This window comes from Bos indicus, chromosome 10 (assembly GCF_029378745.1).
Source record: "Bos indicus isolate NIAB-ARS_2022 breed Sahiwal x Tharparkar chromosome 10, NIAB-ARS_B.indTharparkar_mat_pri_1.0, whole genome shotgun sequence".
NCBI lineage: Eukaryota > Metazoa > Chordata > Mammalia > Artiodactyla > Bovidae > Bos > Bos indicus.
Window position 1 is genome coordinate 85,670,677 of NC_091769.1, and position 18,798 is coordinate 85,689,474.

The 18,798-nt window shown below is 52.8% G+C and overlaps 1 protein-coding gene across 3 annotated transcripts in view; it reads right to left on the reverse strand.

The window, feature by feature from the left end:
• LTBP2 (latent transforming growth factor beta binding protein 2) overlaps positions 1 to 18,798 on the reverse strand; it is a 109,759-nt gene that overhangs the window by 66,831 nt on the left and 24,130 nt on the right. The gene's annotated exons all lie outside the window — the stretch shown is intronic.

The window sequence follows — 18,798 nt, forward strand, 5'->3', positions numbered from 1 at the left end:
GCGAAGAAGAGGGGACACTACAGCCTTGTCACAGAGCCAGGAGCCTGCTGATTCATGACTGTGTTTTGTCTGGGGGGCCAAGCAGGTGAGGCCCAGGCTTGGTTAAGACAGCGGCCACTCCCCAGCCTCTGGGTATCAGAGTTGCCAGGGTTGGTGGGTTCCCAGGTGTCACGGTAAGGAGGTGAGAACTTGAACTCTGTTCCACTTGTCCTAGACAATAATAATAATGTTGTGCTGTGTACTAATTGTTATATTTGCACTATGTCATCTAATTTTCACAACCACTTTAGGGGCTAGCTACTATTATTAACCCATTTTTCAGAAAATGAAACTGAGGCACAGAGAGGTTAAGGACTTGTCCAGGATCATTTAACTGGAATTACACTGTCCAATAGGACTTCCTGTGACAGTGGAAATGCTCTATAGTTGGCGCCCTCCGATATGCTAACTACTAGCCTCTTGTGGCTTTGAAGCACTTGGAAATGCAATTAGTGTGACTGAGTAACTGAGTTTGATATTAAATTAAATTTAAAGAGGGCTTCCCTGGTGGCTCTAGTGGTAAAGAACCCGCCTGCCAATGCAGGAGACGTAAGAAACCCGAGTTCAATCCCTGGGTCGGGAAGATCTCCTGGAGAAGGGAAAGGCAACCCACTCCAGTATTCTTGTCTGGAGAATCCTATGGAGAGAGGAGCCTGGTGTGCTACAGTCCATAGGGTCACACACAGTTGGACACGACTGAAGTGACTTAGCACACACGCACAAATTTAAATAGTCCCTTCATGGCTGATGGCTACTGTATTGAACAGCACAGTGTAGAAAGTGGAGGAGTTGGGAGTGGAACCCCCAAAATCTACTCTGGCCTGGAGCTGTGTGGTTAGAAGTTTCCCCTGGCTACCCTCACTGCATTCTTTGTCCCCAGGCCCTTGGGTTCCCTGGTGGGCCTGGCCTGGGGGAACTGGCACCCTCCTAAACCTTACTCTCCTGCCTCCACACTGTATTATCCGTCATCAGATGGCAGGAGGATGTGGCAGGAAAGAGACGGGATTTCCGGAAGACACGGTCCAAGGATCATGTCACAGGGAGCAGGTTTCAGCATGGCTTGAGGAAGGACATGGCTCTAAAAAGCCACAGTTGTCCCAGTGACATGGTGGTCCCTGGAGAGACAGGACCATCTTGTCCCAGGAATCGAATAGCTCCCCCCTCCCATACCAGAAAGGAAACAGCAGGCATTCCCGCCCGGGATGGGGCTCTGGGCCCGTGACATTTGAGATACAGGGAGGTGACGTGGTCAGTGGGCTGATCCCGGGGGACTCAGGCCTTCCCCGCCCCCGCTGTCTGGCCCTAGGATGCTGCCTCACCAACACTGGCACCCCCATGCCTCGCTGCCCTCCCAAAAGGTCCCCCCACGTATCTCCAGACCTTCCCTGCTGCTGGTCCTGCTGTGCCCACTCACTTGACTCCTTTGGGCCCACTGGTCAGCCTGAGGTCCCCACCCAGCCCCACCCAGCCCCACCCGGGTGGCCGCCTGTGAGTCACCTCCCCCTGCTCTGAGGTTTGCGCCTGGAGTTTTCTCTGAGGTCACACCCAGGTCTGAGAGGTCTGGAGCTTGCGCACAAGCACCCAGGGGATGCCCCTGCCAGGCTGATGGATAGGGAGGGGGCAGAACTCGGGGAGCCTCCCTGCCCAGAACTGTACCCAACTCTGCTCCCTGCGGCTTGAGAGAGAATGCAGTGCCCTGCTTCCTTGTGGGCAGACAAGAGTCAGAGGCTGGTGGAGCTGTGCACACCCGGAGACTGAGGCCTGGCTCTCGCTGCTGGAGCAGCCTTACGTGGGTGCTGCCTCAGTCTCCCAGTGGTCCAGAAACCTCTCTGAGCCTCACTGCACTCCACTCCATGGACCCCTGATGCCTCGCTCAGCTGTGGACGTTTTACCGCTGAGCAGGCGGCCCGCCTCACCAGCTGCCCAGCCCACGACTCTTCAGGCTGCATCACCCTTTTCCTCTCCTGGAGGGGCCAGGCAGTTGGGCAGGAAGCCAGAGAGGCTGCCCAGGCCCAGAGATCACACCTCAGGCACTTCAAGGGGGCAGAGCAGGGAGGAGAAGGCACCCTGAGGGGCTGCCCAGGGTACCAGGACATGCTCCTCAGTTTCTACACAAACGTCATTTTGCCCTAGTGGGGACCTGCCAGGCAATCACCTTTTCCCCTCCTTCTGGTCCAGCAGGACCATCCAAAGGGCTGTGGTGTGGCCAGGGACACAGAGCCCCAGAGGGGAGAGGAGGGGCCTGGATCATACCCTCTTTATGTCTTTCGTGGAGTCCTCACAATGCTGGGCCCACAGCTGGGCTTGTGTGCTAAGTCGTTCAGTCGTGTCCGACTCTGTGCGACCCTGTGGACTATAGCCCACCAGGCTCCTCTGTCCATGGGATTCTCCAGGCAAGAATACTACAGTGGGTTGCCATGCCCTCCTGCAGGGAATCTTCCCAACCCAGGGATTGAACCAACATCTCCTGTATCTCCTGCATTGCATGCAGATGCTTTACCGCTGAGCCACCAGGGAAGCCCCAAGGATGACAATACATAATAGCAAGTAGCTACACAGCGCTTGTATTTGCCAGGTACTTTTCTAAGCACTTTATAAATGAAATAAATCGTCATTATATGAGGAAGTGGGTATTATTATTATGCCTGTTTTACAGGTGAGGCGGAGTTGCTAGGTATCTTGCCTAAGGTCATACAGCCCATAACTAATAGAGCTGGGCATCGGACACAGGTGACCTGCCTCTGCATCAGGTCCCGGGGCCTGTACACTAAACCTCTGCCTAAGTCCAGGCCTTATGTTTTGAATCTAATGTACAAAAGGGAAGCCTGGAAGGCAAGTGTTTTTTATCAGGGAGGAACAAGATTAAAAATGGTCTCTTAGGAAGGCAATCCTGCACGACTCCTCCCTGGAGCCCACCCTGCCTGGACAAGAGCACTCTCCTCCCCCACCCCCACCTCCCAGGGCATTTGTGGCTCTCCCCACGGGTGACGGGGGTGAGGTGGTGAAGTCTTGGAGCCGCAGGACTCCACACACCCCACCTGGGTCAGTTACTGCTGTGCTAATGGCGTCCCAGGCGCGGAACAAACATCACCTGAGAAAGGACCCCAGTGCCCTGGGAAGCGGGGCTCACTCCCCAGCACCTGTGGGGCACATGCACTGTGGAGGCGGTAAGTCGCTGGCCCCCAGCTCATGGGTCTCACGGGTGGCAAAACTCCAAACCAGGCCTACTGGACTCCAAAGCTCATCACGCTCCTCCCTCCACTGCACCTCCACCCTCGCCACAAACTGGCGTTGTATGAATTCCAAAGAAGTGCAAGAAAAAAGGAAGAGGCTGGGGAGGTAAAGAGGTGAAGGAAAGAAAACATGAGTCAGGGCCTTTGGGCACAGATCAAAGGAGAAGAAGAGGCCTTTAGGCTGGGGAGGTTGAGCTTGGACCTCTTCCCAAAGCCTTGAGAAACTTGGTATACGGACTTCTCACCACCACCAAATTGGCCATGAGATACCCACCTCCTGAATCCGGAGCTCCCAGCCTGTGGTCTCTGGGACCCATCTCTCCCTTCCGTGTATACCCACCCCCAGCATACACACACACACACACACACACACACACACACACACACACACACACAGACTGCTTAGTTGGCCTGCCTAATTGGACAGCAAACACAGGCCTGCAACCTCAGATGAGTTTACCCACTTCTGGACCTGCCCGAACAGGCTTGCTGTAGACAGAGGCAGCTGGTGCCTGGGTCAAGGATATACTTCTCAGGGGCTGGTCAAAGTCTTGGCAGCCTGCAACCAGCCTGCCCTACCAGGGTCTGGAACTCCACCCTGGGACCAGATTTCTAAAAGACCTGGGAAGAAGCCTTCGCTCATCCCAAACCTACCAACTGATTATGTGCGAGACGTCTGCTTGAGGCACTTCATTTTAAAAATTTTACTAGGCTGTTCATGCTTGAGAGCTACTTAATTAGTGCAATCCTAGGTTATAAAAACGATCACTTTCTGTTTTACAGAAGAGAAAACTGAGGCACAGAGAGAGAAGCGGTTTATTTGCCCACTCTCACCAACAGCAGGGAGGTGCTGGGGTGGCGTCTCAAAGCCTGAGTGCCTGACCTTTGCTGGATGGCATTCCCCAACCTGCTGCTTACCCTTGACTATGACGGGAAATCTCAACGGGACCAGAGACACCTTCAAGTAGTCTGGGCAAATTCTCAAGAGTTTCCAGTTACTCCCGTTGCTATAAACAAAAGTCTCAGTAACCCCAAAGTTTGGGGACAAATAAGATAAGATGAGTGCCATTCATAGGACACTTAAAAGGTGCCAGATTCATTTATGCATATTAGTAACTCTTCCTGACAATTCTATAGTGGTGAGTATCCCCATCTTACAGATGAGAAAACTAAGGCTTGTGAGCTCAAATCACTTGTTCTGGACAGCATAACTGTTAAGTGGCTGAACTGAGAGTCTAACCCAGACTTATCTAGCTATAAGGCATAAATTATGTCACGATTGCTCCCTCACACACTGTTATTGCCTGCTGTATGGGCTCTGACCTTGACCCAAGGACCTCAGAAAAAGAACGCAATGTGGAATCAGCTTGGTGCCCAATGGTGTGGCTTGCCCGGGGTCTCAAGAGGATGCCCCCACCCCTCAGAGGACCAGATGCCCTCCAGAGGCCTCAGAAGACCCCCACCCATTGCTGGCTGCGTGCACCCTTGGGTGAACAGGTCAGGTAGCAGTGAGGAGTTGAGGCTCCAGGAGGAAACCGCGGTGAGGGCGACCAACTGGAAGCAGAAATATGGTAGCTCCAGAGGTTTTGATTTGCAATTTTCATTTTGCAAGGAATGGGGATTTTTTTTTTTTCAAAAAGCACTGGACTTCCTTGAATTTTAGACCTTTCACAAATATTTTTTTAGGACAAAAAAGAAGAAAAAAAAACCCCACAAAATGCCTGTCACAGCTACTCACTTCCACAATGAATCATGGACACAAAACCACAGCTATGTGGCTAACAAAGAAACTATGTGTTTTCACATCTCGTTATTGGAAATCATTTAGCAATCTTCGCTATGTCATCTGCAGACAGACAGACGGATGCACAGACACACCCCTCTGAGTCCTAAGTCGCCAGTCGTACAACCACGGTCATTGGATGACTTTGCATTTCACCCATTTTCCCTTTCTAATCCTTTTCTGGAAAATTACCCTACAAGGCTTAAATCTTCCTCCTTAGCTGCTCTCCAGAGGTGGGTGTGGTGTGTGTGTGTGTGTGTACGCGTACACACACACACACACGTGTGTGCATGCCAGTGACTGGAGGGGGAGGCTAAGACACCGATTCAGTTAATTCCACAAGTGGAAACAAGTATACATTTTCAGACTCCCTTTTTTATTGCTGTTATCATAATAGCGCTGTACTTTGGTAAAGTGATTTCCACCTGGGAAGCTTGCAGTGCCTTTTCTGACAGTGGCAAATTAATTAACTGATGGCAGATTTACAGATTGCATAACTGGAAAAACTACTGGACCCATAAATCAGAAACTTCCTCTGCGTCCCGGACAAGAGGCGAAACCTGATATATATTTGAAAACCTTGAGCTCAAAAGGAGAATTCACAGGGCCTGAAAAATCTCCATTATGATTTTTGAGGCATGTTCTCTCTGTACAGCTTCCCACCCACTCCCTGTCTCTCCCTTTCTCTCTCTCTGTCTCTCTCTCTCTCTCTCCCTCGCGCACACACACACACCCACATCAGAGGGCAACATTCCCTGAGCAGCCACAGTTCCGTACAAAGCAACCGGATGGGAAGGACATTCCCCTGGGGCATGTGAAAAACAGCACAGACTGTCTTCCAGTTCCCTTCTGGCTTCATCCCTCCCTAACCTTTCCTTTCAGACAAAAATCCTAGAGGACTTTGGTCAGTTAAATGCTATGAGTACAGCCACAAGCTTGAAATGTTTGTTGTTACTACTTTTTTAAGTCAGATGCTGGAAACTGCATATATTAAAACGTTTTAATGGCCCCAACAATCTCCTCCAGGCTTTCTCGCCAGCTTTCTGGAATTTTCTGAAAAAAACACAAAATGCCTTGCCAAGTCCTCAGCAGCTCCCACACCAAGCTGGCTGCTCTGTGCTTGCCTGAGTTCACCTGCTCTTGAGTTATTTAGCAAAATGGCCATGAGCACGAGATCCAGTCTTGATCAGAGTTGGGCTGGAATGCCCCTTCCTGTCAGTTTCTTCCTTGTGGAGTATCCTTCTCATAGGATCATTGTGAGCATTGGCTAAGGGGCTGGGTATCTCCCACTTGCCCCTGTGGACTTCTTTCCACCCTACTCTAGGCTGTAGGAGGCTCCTTTGCTCTCTGTCTTCCAGTCCTGCTCAGCCCACGTGGGACCCCAGCAAGAGGGCAGAGGGAGTGGAGGTATTGACCCTCTAGTTCCCTCCTGATGGACCACTGTGGGCGGGGGCTGTGGGGTGGGGGGCTCTGTTCCTCTGCCAGAGGCCTGTTATGGTCCTTGCCTGTGGCTACTCTGGGTTCCAGTAACCACTGACCCCTTGCCCCTTAGACCTGCAGGGCTCAGGGTTTCCCGATACTCTGCTTCCCTTGTTGTTTCCTCTGACCTGTTCCTGCCTTTGCAAATAGACCCTTTATCAAACTGCCCCCTTGGAGTGTGCCATCTGTTTCCTGCTGGAACCCTGACTGTTACAGACAAGAGTCTCAGCTCTCATGTATTGAGCACTTAGTTATGTGACTCAGCACTTTATCCACTTCGACTTACGGAGGTGAAGAGATTCGCACAACATCAAATGGCTGGTGAGCAACAGAATCAGATGACATGAGGTCTGACTCATGACCCGTGCTCTTAACCTCTGTGCCGTATGGGTATTAACTGAAGTGGTGCCTGTAGAGTGCTTTGCACGGTAGGGCTGGCTGACTCAATAAGGCTCCGTCAGTGGTAGGTTAAAATAGCAACCATGCCACACTCAGAAAACCCACAGTCCTAAATTCTACTCCAACATAACACTAGCCCAACCCTAACCACAGAACAAAGGTTAAAACCGCATTCTAATACCACACGAAAGTCGTACTCTGATCCATCCTAACCACCACCCCATCGTGAGCTAGAACCTCACCTCGACCACAGCCTTCCTGTCAATTTCCTCCTTGGGGCGTATCCTCCTCAGTGGGTCATTGTGAGGACTGGTTAAGGTGCTGGAGATCTTGCCCCTGGGGACCACTCTCCACCCCACTCAATCGGAAACCAAACATTCCTCACTGTACCCACAAAGCTAGACACCCACTCAGGGTGAGGCTAGGATGAGGGCTGTGGGGAGCACTGGGGAGCCTCCCTGCCCCTCTGTGCCTGGGAGCTTGCCTGAGACGGGTACACCTCGCACCCCATCCACCTGTACTCCCCTCACTGGGCTCAACAAAGACATTTGTGCGGCATCCACTTCCCGCGTGTCACTGAGCTGGTGACTTTGATGAGGCGAGAACCAGGAGAGGCAGGTAGCTCAGCTACACAATGCCGGGAGCAGAGCAGGGGCCAGTAGATCCTGCTGGTGGTGATGATGAAAGGAGAATTAGAGGAGGAAGATGCTTTCTCCATCACTCGGCTGCAGGCTCTGGGGCAAATCAGAGGTAAACAGCTCCTATCTCAGAGATCTGCAGAGAGTTGGGGCCAGGGCTGGGCCAGGAGGGAGACCCTTTCTGAAACCCAACCTAGGGAGGGTCCTGATAATCCTCGACTCTGGGATAATCCTAGAAAAGGGGCTCAGGCAGCCTTCATCAGAGATTTCGGGGCCCCCTTAGGTCAGATGTCCACCTTCAAGCTTCAGTATGAGAGGGAGGAAGAGAAGTGTGCAGGAAGCAGAAACCATTTTCCTTGAATCCGCCCACTTGCTCTGGGTGGGAATGAAGAGGTATTAGAAGGCCTGGGGCCCCCTCCTTCTTTGAGCACTCAGAGGCTGGAGCGACACAGAAGTGTCTGCCCTGGGCCCAGTGTGGTGGAAGGAACAGGTGTGCAGGCTCTGCTGCTTGGAGAGAAGGCACACCAGCCCCGCCCTCCTCACGACCTCTGTCGGACCCCGTTGGCCTAGAGCGAAAGCCTTGCAAGACTGTGCACCTGGAGCCTGTGTCCTTTTGTTTTCGTGCATAGGTACCCTAAGGCCAGCCATGGCCCTGAACTCCGTGGCCCTCGGGTATTTGTGTGGGTTGAGGAGGTGCATGTCTGTACCCCATGAAGTCTAAAGGTCCAACTCCCTTTTGGAGAGATATGGGAGGGGCCTCGGCAGCCAAACCCAGCTGGAGGGGGCTGCCTTGAAGCAACACTCTTTATGGGGGAAATGGGAGTCACTTTCCTCCAGGGAAGAAGCCAGGTCCTGGGTCACCACATACAGTTGCACAGGCTGTGCACTGCATAATTCTTGGAATACCTGTCATAGAGACTATGATATGACAGACATCAGGGGTGTGACTAGGGGCTGGAAGATCCAGCACTCACAGCCTGGCCCCCTCCTCTCTGCGGTGGAAACAGAGTGCTTCAGACCCACCCCGTTACTCCAAGCAGTTTCTGCCTGGCAGGGATAGGTGGGGCTGGCAGGGGTTGAGTGCCAAGGGACCGTGCAGAAACCTTAATGTGGCCCATGTTTCCAGAACCCTCTGCAAACAGCAGGGAGGGGGGGACAGGGAGGTGAAGGAAGCTTTCAGCTGAGACACAGGTCTCTTCTACTCTCTTCAAAAAGCAGCAGCAGGGCTTCTGTGACTTCAGACTTGGGAAAATAAAACCCTTTCCATTTGTTCTGGCTGGAGGCCCACGAGTGAGCGTCTCCCTGACTCCCCTCTGAGCCCTCCCTCTTCGGAACCTGCAGCCCCAGGGAAGAGCATTCATGGGACTCTTCTAAGGCCTAAGAGATAGAAGGAACCGGGAGGAGGCCCCTTTACAGCTGCCTCAGCGCCCACCAGACTCCTGGCACTCCTAAGGGTCTGCTAACCCCTACTCTGTCTGCGCTCCAGCCACCCTTAGGAAAGAAGCATTGCTCTCCGCTTGCCTGGCTCCAGACTCCCGAGGCCAAGGGGCACAGGGTGAGCAGGTACCCACCTGCTGGGAGGACTGGGAGAGCCCCTTCCTGATCAACAACGTGCCAGGGGATGAGCTGAGGGTCAGCTCAGAAGGGAAGGGATCTGAGACCAACTTTCCTGGCTCCAGGCAGCAGCAGAAGATACATGGTGATAGAGACGTTCATTCAGTAGATATTATTTATTTGTTGAGTGCTTACTGTATGCCCGGTACTGTTCTAGGAGCTGGGGATATGCCACTGAACAAAACAGCTCACACTATACTTGGGGAAAAACAAGACAATACACAATAAACATAACAAGTAAATTATATGTTCTGTTAGAAAGTGGAAAATGGAAAGTAATGTGGAAATTAAAAACCAGATGAGAGGATGCTCAAGTTGGAGGTTTACGATATTAAATAGTAAGAAAATAGGAGATATCTCCCCTTTGGGAAAGAGCCAGGTTCAGGGTCACCATGCACAGTGGCGCAGGTTGGGCACTGCACAACTGTGGGGTAGCTGGCACAGAGGCCATAATGAAGCACATCCCCAGGTGTTGAGTCCAGTGGCTTAGGCTAATTTTAAAAGGTTAAAACTTTACAGAGGTAGTCAGGGAGGCCTGCTTCTGAATGCGACTGAGGCATGTATAGGGAGCATAAGTAAATAACTCAGCCCACTGCCAGGACTGCTAAATAACAGCAGTAATCAGCATTTGCAAGGCACATTACAGTTCACAAATCCATCTTTCACCCACATTATTTTAGTTAATCTTCGCAACCTTCCAGAAAGGAAAGATCCCTCCCACTTTACAAATAGAAACATTGAGGCTCAGTGAAGTTAAGTGGGTTGCCCAAGGTCCGAGACTAGTTAGAGGCTTAGCTTGGAAGTCAAATTGCATACTCTGCTTCTAAATCTTTTCAAAATAGTATAGTCATGATCCTAAGGGTTGGGGAATTCCAGAAAATCCCTAGGGGGGAAAGCTTGGGGCTCAAAGTTATAAAAACAAATCAGGAAAAAAACACTAAAAAAAGAAAAGAAAAGGAAGGAAGGAGTTCAACCCCCGGAGGTCCTGAAAACTTGACTCACTCAGGATTGCAGGGCTGAGTCAACAGAGCAGAGAGGCGCCACTTGATGGGCCTGAGGGAGCAGGTGATGCAGGATAAAAGATGCAGGCTGATTAAACCCACTGCAGCCTTGCCAAGGAGGACTGGAGGCTTCCTGTCAGGGAGAGCTAAGATCTGCCCTTAGCAGATGAAAGGCAAGACGTATCCTTGTCACCACCGTGAGAGTGGGTAAAGGGGGAATAAGCACATTTCACTATCGTGGATAGAAAATGGCCAAGCTGTCGGCCAGAGTCTGACACCGCTAGCTCTTGACCTCAGAGAGAATCCACTTGTTGATTCTCATTTACAAATATGGAAACTGAGGCCTGGGGAGGACGAAGGGCTTTTCCAAGGTTTCCTAGCGTGAGTCCGTCTCTCATCAGGTCCTGGGTGTATTGGAGACTAATCTTGGGTCCAAGGGACTGGAATGAAAAAGAGAGAGGACCAAGAGGGGATCATGTTGCCCGCAGGAACGAGCAGGATGTGGCAGGATGCTGGAGCCCAGAGCGGCAGAAGGCAGTAGGAGGGAGGAGGCTTCAGCTGGAGCCAGGCTCGGAGGACCCCGGCAAGCCTTCCGCCTGGCCCAGAGGCAGGATCTCCTGGGTCCCAGGACAGGCCTGCTACCTAGCTGCCAATCTTTGCCCTGCCTCAGTTTCCCCTTCTGTAAGCCCAGATTGTGGGTTGGAGAAAAAAACTGCTTCTGGCAAATGGGGTATCTCACTGATTTGTCATAAACATGAGAAGTGGGCAAGTACGGTAAGGGATTTTTTTCTGGACACCCCACTAATCACTCTCTGTGCATTATTTCAAGGAACTCTCACAGCCACCCCAAGAGATGGGCATCACTGTTCCCGCTTCAAAGAACTTGAGTTGCAGTGAGGGGAAGCGACTTGCTTGATAGTTTTCAAGGACACTAGGGTTTAAATGCTGCTGGACCCCAAAGCAACGGCACCCCACTCCAGTACTCTTGCCTGGAAAATCCCATGGACAGAGGAGCCTGGTAGGCTGCTGTCTATGGGGTCGCATAGAGTCGAACACGACTGAGAGACTTAACTTGCACTTTTCACTTTTCATGCATTGGAGAAGGAAATGGCAACCCACTCCAGTGTTCTTGCCTAGAGAATCCCAGGGAGGGCGGAGCCTAGTGGGCTGCCGTCTATGGGGTTGCACAGAGTCGGACACGACTGAAGCGCCTTAGCAGCAGCAGCGGCAAGACCCCAAAGCCCAGTGCTTTCCCAGCAAACACACAGTGGGGTTGCCTTCTTGCACCTGCTGCCCTGTCCCCAGGGACCTGGTTTGATTCCAGGTCATTGATCTCCTGGCCAAATGCCTTGTTATTCTGTTAGGAAGGATGCCTGGGTCCCCGCTGCGGTGGTTCACGGTGCAGACTGGCAGGGACCACCCCTTGGGGCAGAGTCCCTACAGCCCCTGCAGGAGGCCTGGGCGCGAAGGGAGGCAGCACCTCCTGCAGGAAGTCTGCAGGCTCGCTCTCAGCCAGAGCAGGTTAAAGGTCACACATCAGGAAGTCCCCGGGGGGCCAGAGTGGAGACATGGGGCTGAAGGATGCCAGGGGTCCTCCCGAGGAGGCGAGTTCTACACCTGCCCACCCTGCAGGCACACACAGCCACACGTGCCCAGTGGCACAGCCAGGCCTGAGTCAGGAGCTGCCCCAGTGCCCCTGCCCTTCCTCCCTCTCCCCACAGACGAGAGCCCCGAGAGGCCTGGCACACCCCCCGAGGCTTGTTAGCAGAACGGGGACTTTGGGAAACCACCGCAGGGTTTGTGAGAAGTGAAGATGACGGGGAGAGAGTCGAGCTGCCCTCAGCCCTGCTGGCTCCACTCCGTTCTAAGCCAGTCATGTTCAAGGTGCTGGAGACACATTGCAGAGAAGAGAGAGAAAACCCCCATCCTCCTGGGCCTGACATTTTACTGAGGTAAGAAAAAGAATAGTTGGGTAGGGGGTAGGGAGTGTTTGGGGGTGTGCAGTTTCAAATCAGAGGAGAAACAGAGACACAGACAAAGAGAATAAACGTATGGACACAAAGAGGGGAGGGGAGACTGGGGTGAACTGGGAAACTGGGACTGACACATACACACAGTTGTTGTCGTTTAGTCACTAAGTCGTGTCCAACTCTTTCGTGCCCCCATGGACTGTAGCCCAACAGGCTCCTCTGTCCACCGGATTTCCCAGGTGCAAATACTAGAGTTGGTTGCCAGTCCCTTCTTCAGGGGATCTTCCCGACCCGGGGATCAAACCCACGTCTCCTGCATCGGCAGGTGGATCCTTTACCACCGAGCCACCAGAGCAGCCCATATATACACTACTGCTTCTGCTGCTTAGTCGTTCAGTTGTGTCTGACTCTGTGCGACCCCAGGGACTGCAGCCTGCCAGGCTACTCTGTCCATGGGCTTCTCTAGGCAAGGGTACAAGAGTGGTTTGCCATGCTCTCCTCCAGGGGATCTTTCTGACTCAGGGATCAAACCGGGTCTCCTGCACTGCAGGCAAATTCTTTACTGCTGAGCCATCAGGGAAGCCCCATATATATACTACTATGTATAAAATCCATAGAAGAAAATGGCAACCCACTCCAGTATTCTTGCCTGGAGAATCCCAGGGACAGAGGAGCCTGGTGGGCTGCGGTCTATGGGGTCACACAGAGTCGGACACGACTGAAGTGACTTAGCAGCAGCAGCAGCATAAAATCCGTAACTAATGAGAACCTACTGTATTGCTCAGGGAACTCTACTCAGTGCTCTGTGGTGACCTAAATGGGAAGGAAATCCAAAAAAGAGGGAATATATGTATACATATAGCGATTCTGACCCCTAAAACCTTTTGATAGAGGATGCAGTGGTTGGATGGCATCATCGATTCAATGGACATGAACTTAGGCAAACTCTGGGAGATGGTGAGGGACAGGGAGGCCTGGAGAGTTGCAGTCCATGGGGTCACAAAGAGTCAGACACGACTTGGTGACTGAACGACAACAATAGCTGATTCATTCTGATGTACAGTAGACACCAACACAACATTGTAAAGCAACTGCACTCCAATAAAAAAAATTTAAGTAAAATAAAATCAGGTGAACGCGTCCAAGAGTCCCACTGAGAAGGGAAGACTTGGAGTGGGAAGGAAGTGAGCCCTGTGCATATGTGACTGGGAAGAGGGTTTGATGCAGGTTGAATTGGGTGCTCCTCTGCCCCCACAAAAGGTATGTTGAGGTCCTAACTGCCAACCTGTGAATATAACTTTATTTGGCTATGGGGGGGAGTGGTTCAAATGTCATTAGTTAAAGTTAGATGAGATTCTACTGGATTAAGGTGGACCCTAAATCCAGTGACTGCTATTCTTATAAGAATCCCCCCCACCAACACACACATAAATAATACAGCATGTATTTTGAGAGGCGGAGACTAGGCTGATGCAACTACAAGCCAAGGGAGTTGTAGGATTGCAGGCAGCCTTCAGATGCTGGGGGAAAGCATGGAACAGATTGTCCTCAGAGTTTCTAGAAGGAACAGCCCTACCAAGACTTTAATTTTGGGCTCTTCCCTTCTGAACTGTAAGAGAATACATTTCTGTTATTTTAAGCCACTCTGTTTGTCCTTATGGCAGCCCTAGGAAAGGAACACAGTGTTCCAGGGAGGGGGTACAGCAAGTGCAAAGGCCCTGAGGTGGGAGCATCTCTGGCATATTCCAGGGAAAACCCACTGGCCCATGTGGCAGAAGCAGAGTAAGTGAGTGGTAAGAGCTGTGTTGGAGATGTTTGGGGGCCAGATCACTCATGTAGGGCCGCCTTTGTGGCATGTCCTTGATCAGAGGAGCTGTGACACTGCAGGTGGAGGGTCCCAGCTGGAACGGCTGCAGTGTGTGGGTGTGGCTGGCCCCCATGGTCTCTTTCCCCTCATGTTATGCCTTTGAACACGTTACATGAAATGGCAAAAGGAAATCGAGTTTGCAGGTGGAATTATAGTTGCTAATTAGCTGACCTTAAAATGGGGGGTGTCCTGGCTTATCCAAGGGGGCCCATGTAATCATATATGCCCTTAAAAGTGGTAGAAGAAGGCAGAGGAGTCAGTGAGAGATTCAGCTGGAGAGGGAGGCAGAGGGGAAGAGTTAAAACATGAAGCGTTCACCCGCTGTTGCTGCCTTTGAAGATAGGAAGGTGGCAAGAGGCCAAGGAATGTGGGCGGCTTCTAGACGTGATGGCCCTCAAGTGACAACCATCAAGGAAGTGAGGACCTTAGTCCTACAACTGCAAGGAAGTGAATTGTGCCAACAAACAACCTGAATGAGCAAGAAAACAGATTCCCTCCGCACCCAGCCCCCCGCCCCGGAGCCTCTGGGAACTCAGCCCTGCCGACCCCTTGCCATTAGTCTGGTGAGCCCCATGTCAGATGGCTGACCTATAGAACTGAAGGATCATATATGCAGCATTGTTTTAAACATCTAACTTTGCAGGGTGTGCGAAGAGGAGGAGATAGAGGAGGAGAGGGAGAGATGGAAAGAAACAGTGGAAAGAAGCCTGCCTTCTCAGGGAACAGTCTACTGAGAGCCATCACCATGGGCCTCAGAGCTTCCCAGACATTTCTCCTCCGATCCCGCCTGTCCTCCTCAACAATCCCCCTTGTTGCTGCAGTGCTGACCAAGCCCGCCGAGGATGTCCCCAGGGCCCTGCCTCTACGTCCTCAGACCAGACTAAGAAGCAACCCCCGTGGAGTCCCTCCCATTCTGAGAAGTGTTGTGATGCCTCCCCTCCCCACTCCCCCATAGGGCTGGTGAGAACGGTCCTGGTGGAGAAGCCAAGCCAGCCAGAAACCACTGCTGATGCCACTGCTGGGTCACACCACCCCTGAGGCTGGGGCTGGGCTCTGGTTTCTCCCCAGAGCAGGTCGGCACGCGCACACACACGGCGTCCCAGTTGTTGGCCTGCTTTTTGCCACTCAGGTCCCCATAGCAAAGAGAACTCGTCCACTAATGGTTAACACATACTGAACACTAACCCGTATCTTATTAGTGCTCACATTAGGCACCGTACTACATGCTCTACTCACATGGTCTCATTTCCTCCCCTCTGCAATCCCATTAGGAGGAGATACTGACTCAGAGAGGTTGGGATATTTGTCTGATGTCACACAAAGTGTTAGTCACTCAGTCGTGTCTGACTGTTTGTGACCCCATGGTCTGTCCATGGGGATTCTCCAGGCAAGAATACTGGAGTGAGTTGCTGTGTCTGTCTCCAGGGGATCTTCTCAACCCAGGGATCAAACCCGGGTCTCCTGCATTGCAGGCAGATGCTTTACCATCTGAGCTACCAGGGCTTCCAGGGTGGCTCAGTGGGTAATAAACCTGCCTGCAGCGCAGGAGATGCTGGAGATATAGGTTTGATCCCTGGGTGGGGAAGATCCCACTGGAGAAGGGCACTGCAACTCATTCTAGTATTCTTGCCTGGAGAATCCCATGGACAGAGAAGCCTGGCAGGCTACAGCCCATAGGTCGCAAAGAGTTGGACACAACGGAGTGACTGAGCACAGCAGATGTCACACAGCTAGCTGGTAAATCCAGAACTGGACTCCAGGAGTCTCTGAATCCAAACTACAGTCTTAGACTCTCACACATCAAGGTGGGAGGGGGTCCCTGGACCAGCAGCATCAGCATCACCTGAGATCATAATAGAGAGGCTGACCCCAGACCTGCCAAATCAGAGGCTGCATGTTAACAAGTTCCTATGTTAACAAGTTAACACGAGTCACATGCCACTGCAGGCTGAGAAGCACGGGTGTGAAGCACTGTTTTCCAGGCCTGCTCGTCCTAGGCTGTCATAACCACTTCCTTCTCCCAGTCTCCTGAGGCTCTTTCCCAGCTGCCTGGCTCCTGCTCCCCAGGTGCGGCAGGCTCTCTGCCCAGCCTGGGGAAGAAGTCTGAACCTGAGTCTCAGAGGGAGTCTCCGGGCCTCTGCAGCCAGCCCAGGCCACAGCTGGACAACATCAGTCCACGTCTGGCTCTTGTAGGGCGTGCTGCCTGCTGCCCGAGGCTCTCCCACGCGCCCCCCACCACTGCCCCCTCGCATCTTCCTTCTGAGACACAAGTCCCTTGGCCTCTGTCTAGTGCTGTCCTGAAGGCAGCCTCTGGCCGTCAGCAGCCCCTGCAGTGTCTCCCCGCCCTGCTCATTTTGCACCCCGCCCTCCTAGAGTGCCCACTGCATTTATGTCACCCCCTTTATCTGGACACCAAAGGCCTGTCCAAGTTGCCATCAGGAGAGAGGCCAGGGCTGCTTGGGAAAGCTGGCCAGGCTCACAGGAAATGTCTGACACCACCAGGCAAGTGGGACTTGGCCTCCCAAAGCAAAACACAGCTGGGCCGACAGCGGGCCGCTCGGACTTTCCCAGATTTCATGGCATTGAGGCGCCAGGGCAGAGAGAGAGAGACCGTGCTGGCCTGGAGGCTGTAGCTCATTAAAAACATCACAGTAGTCCCTGGCCAGGGAGCCTGTGAAGCTCAGAGAGGACAGCCCTGCTGTGGGGCCAGAGACCTCACCCCGGGCCTTTGTCCTCCACTGCCTCCCGCTCACGGGGGACCCTCCCTGGGGACCAAAGCCTCACAGGGTTCGTCTTCCTCCCCTCCCGGCCTCCTCCTCTCCCCAGCATCGCGCCTCATCCGTGTTCTCCTTCAGCTTGTGTTGACTACAGAGTGCTGGGGGTAATGTGAGGCACCAGACACGTCTATGAAAGAGGAGGACGTGGTGGTCCCTGCCCTCAGGGAGCTCCTGGTCCAGGGAGCAAATGAAGAGACCATCCCGAGGCCAAGTAAGAAGTGCAGCACCCAGGAGGCATGGCCCCCTCCCCACGGCAGCGGGGGCGGGCGTGCCCTTGGTTCCCGGGCAAAGTGAGGGCTCAGGGCCAAGCGGGCCCTTTGTGAGGTCACTCTTAAGTTGGGACCAAGCGACAGAAAGCCACGCAGATGGAGTGATTTCTGCAAGGTGGCATTGTGGGGACATCCAGCCTGAGACAGGCACTGACTTCCAGGGTGCAGGCCGCACAGGCTGATTGCAGACACAGGGCACAGACTCCAGGGACGTGGGCCAAGCATGTGCTGCAGGAGGTCAGAGCTGGGCAGACACGACGGAGGGGGTGCTTTCTGGAGGAAGTGGGACTGGGCTTTGAAAAAGAGGAGCTGGAGAGGCTGGGAAGACGGGGCAGGGCATGTCAAACAGTTCCGACTCAAGGATCCAAGGGGACAGAATGACCTGCCAAGCAAGCACCAACACAGAGGGATAAATGCACTATAAAATGAACAAATCCCACAAGCCAAAAGAAGCTTTGGGGAGAGGGGCAGGGAGAAGCCCGGCTAGAAGGATTCTGCTTCCACCCTGCTTCCAGGACCGGCCCTGGAGCTGCCACCCCTGGGGCTCCTCCAAGTGCCTTTGCACCAGGCCCGCCCACCTTGGACCCAGAGCTGGGACCCATTAGAACAAGGTTCAGGCCCTGCCCAGCTGGTCACAGCCAGTCCCAGGCGGTTCGCCGTGCCCCCTGCCTTGCCCACCTGGCCCTTAGCTCTGCCTCTCTCTCTGCTCTGGCATCCCAAGGCCTTGGCCAAAGAGTTTGGCTCTTCTGGTTTTGACTTTGGTGCTCCCTAGGCCTTGACCCAAGTTCACCCTTCTGCTTTTTTCTGCTCCTGGCTGCCCTCAGAAACCACCTGCTCGCTTGGCTGGTGAAACACCCCTACCAAGACCCTGGTCTGTCCCCGCTCTCCCCCCTTCAGAGTGGCTGGACAACCTCAAGCTCCTTTCCTTTCTCTCCTGAGCTTTCCCACTGGGGACCTGGCCTCGAGGTCAGCCTCCTCCTGCTGGTTCTGTCAGCCTCCTCCGGGAGGGCAAATCCTTTTTTTCCCTGAGTTCAGCAAGACAAGGTTCAAACATTTCAGAAAGAACTTCCTTAGTAGGAAGCAAATGGAAAAACTAACCTGAAAAACCAAAAAGAAAACACAGCCCCCAGAAACGGACCAGTTTACCAAAGTTCAGACTTCCTGTCCTGAGCTAGGAAATGTCTGGCCAGGTTGGCTGGCAAGTAGGCCAGGGACTTCTGCCCGAGAACACCCCCTTCCCACTTCTTAGCCTTCTGCCTTCCACTACATGTTCCTGCAGGCTGCTCCAAGGAGAGAGGCTGCTAGCACTGATGGCAAGAGAGCTGAAGTGGCTTTTTAAAAACTTTTTGTTTTTTATTATTTTTTTTTGCAGCACAGCATATGGCATCTTAGTTCCCCGACCAGGGATCGAACTTGTGGCCCCCTGCAGTCAAGCAGAGTCTTAACCACTGTACCACCAGGGAAGTCCTGGAAGGGTTTTTTTTCTGACAGAGGAGTCCTTCCCGCATTGCACGGACCACAGGTAGAAAAGAAGGAAGCGGAGGAGAAACATTTATAGAGTTTACTCTGTGCCAGGCACCCTTCTAAACACTTTCTTCTTATTAACGAATTTAATCCTTACAATTCCATGGTTATCATCGTCGTTGTCCCCACCTTACTGATGAGGAATCAGAGAGGTAAGTAACTTGCCCAAGGTCACCCACCTAGGAAGTGGCAACCAGGATTTGAA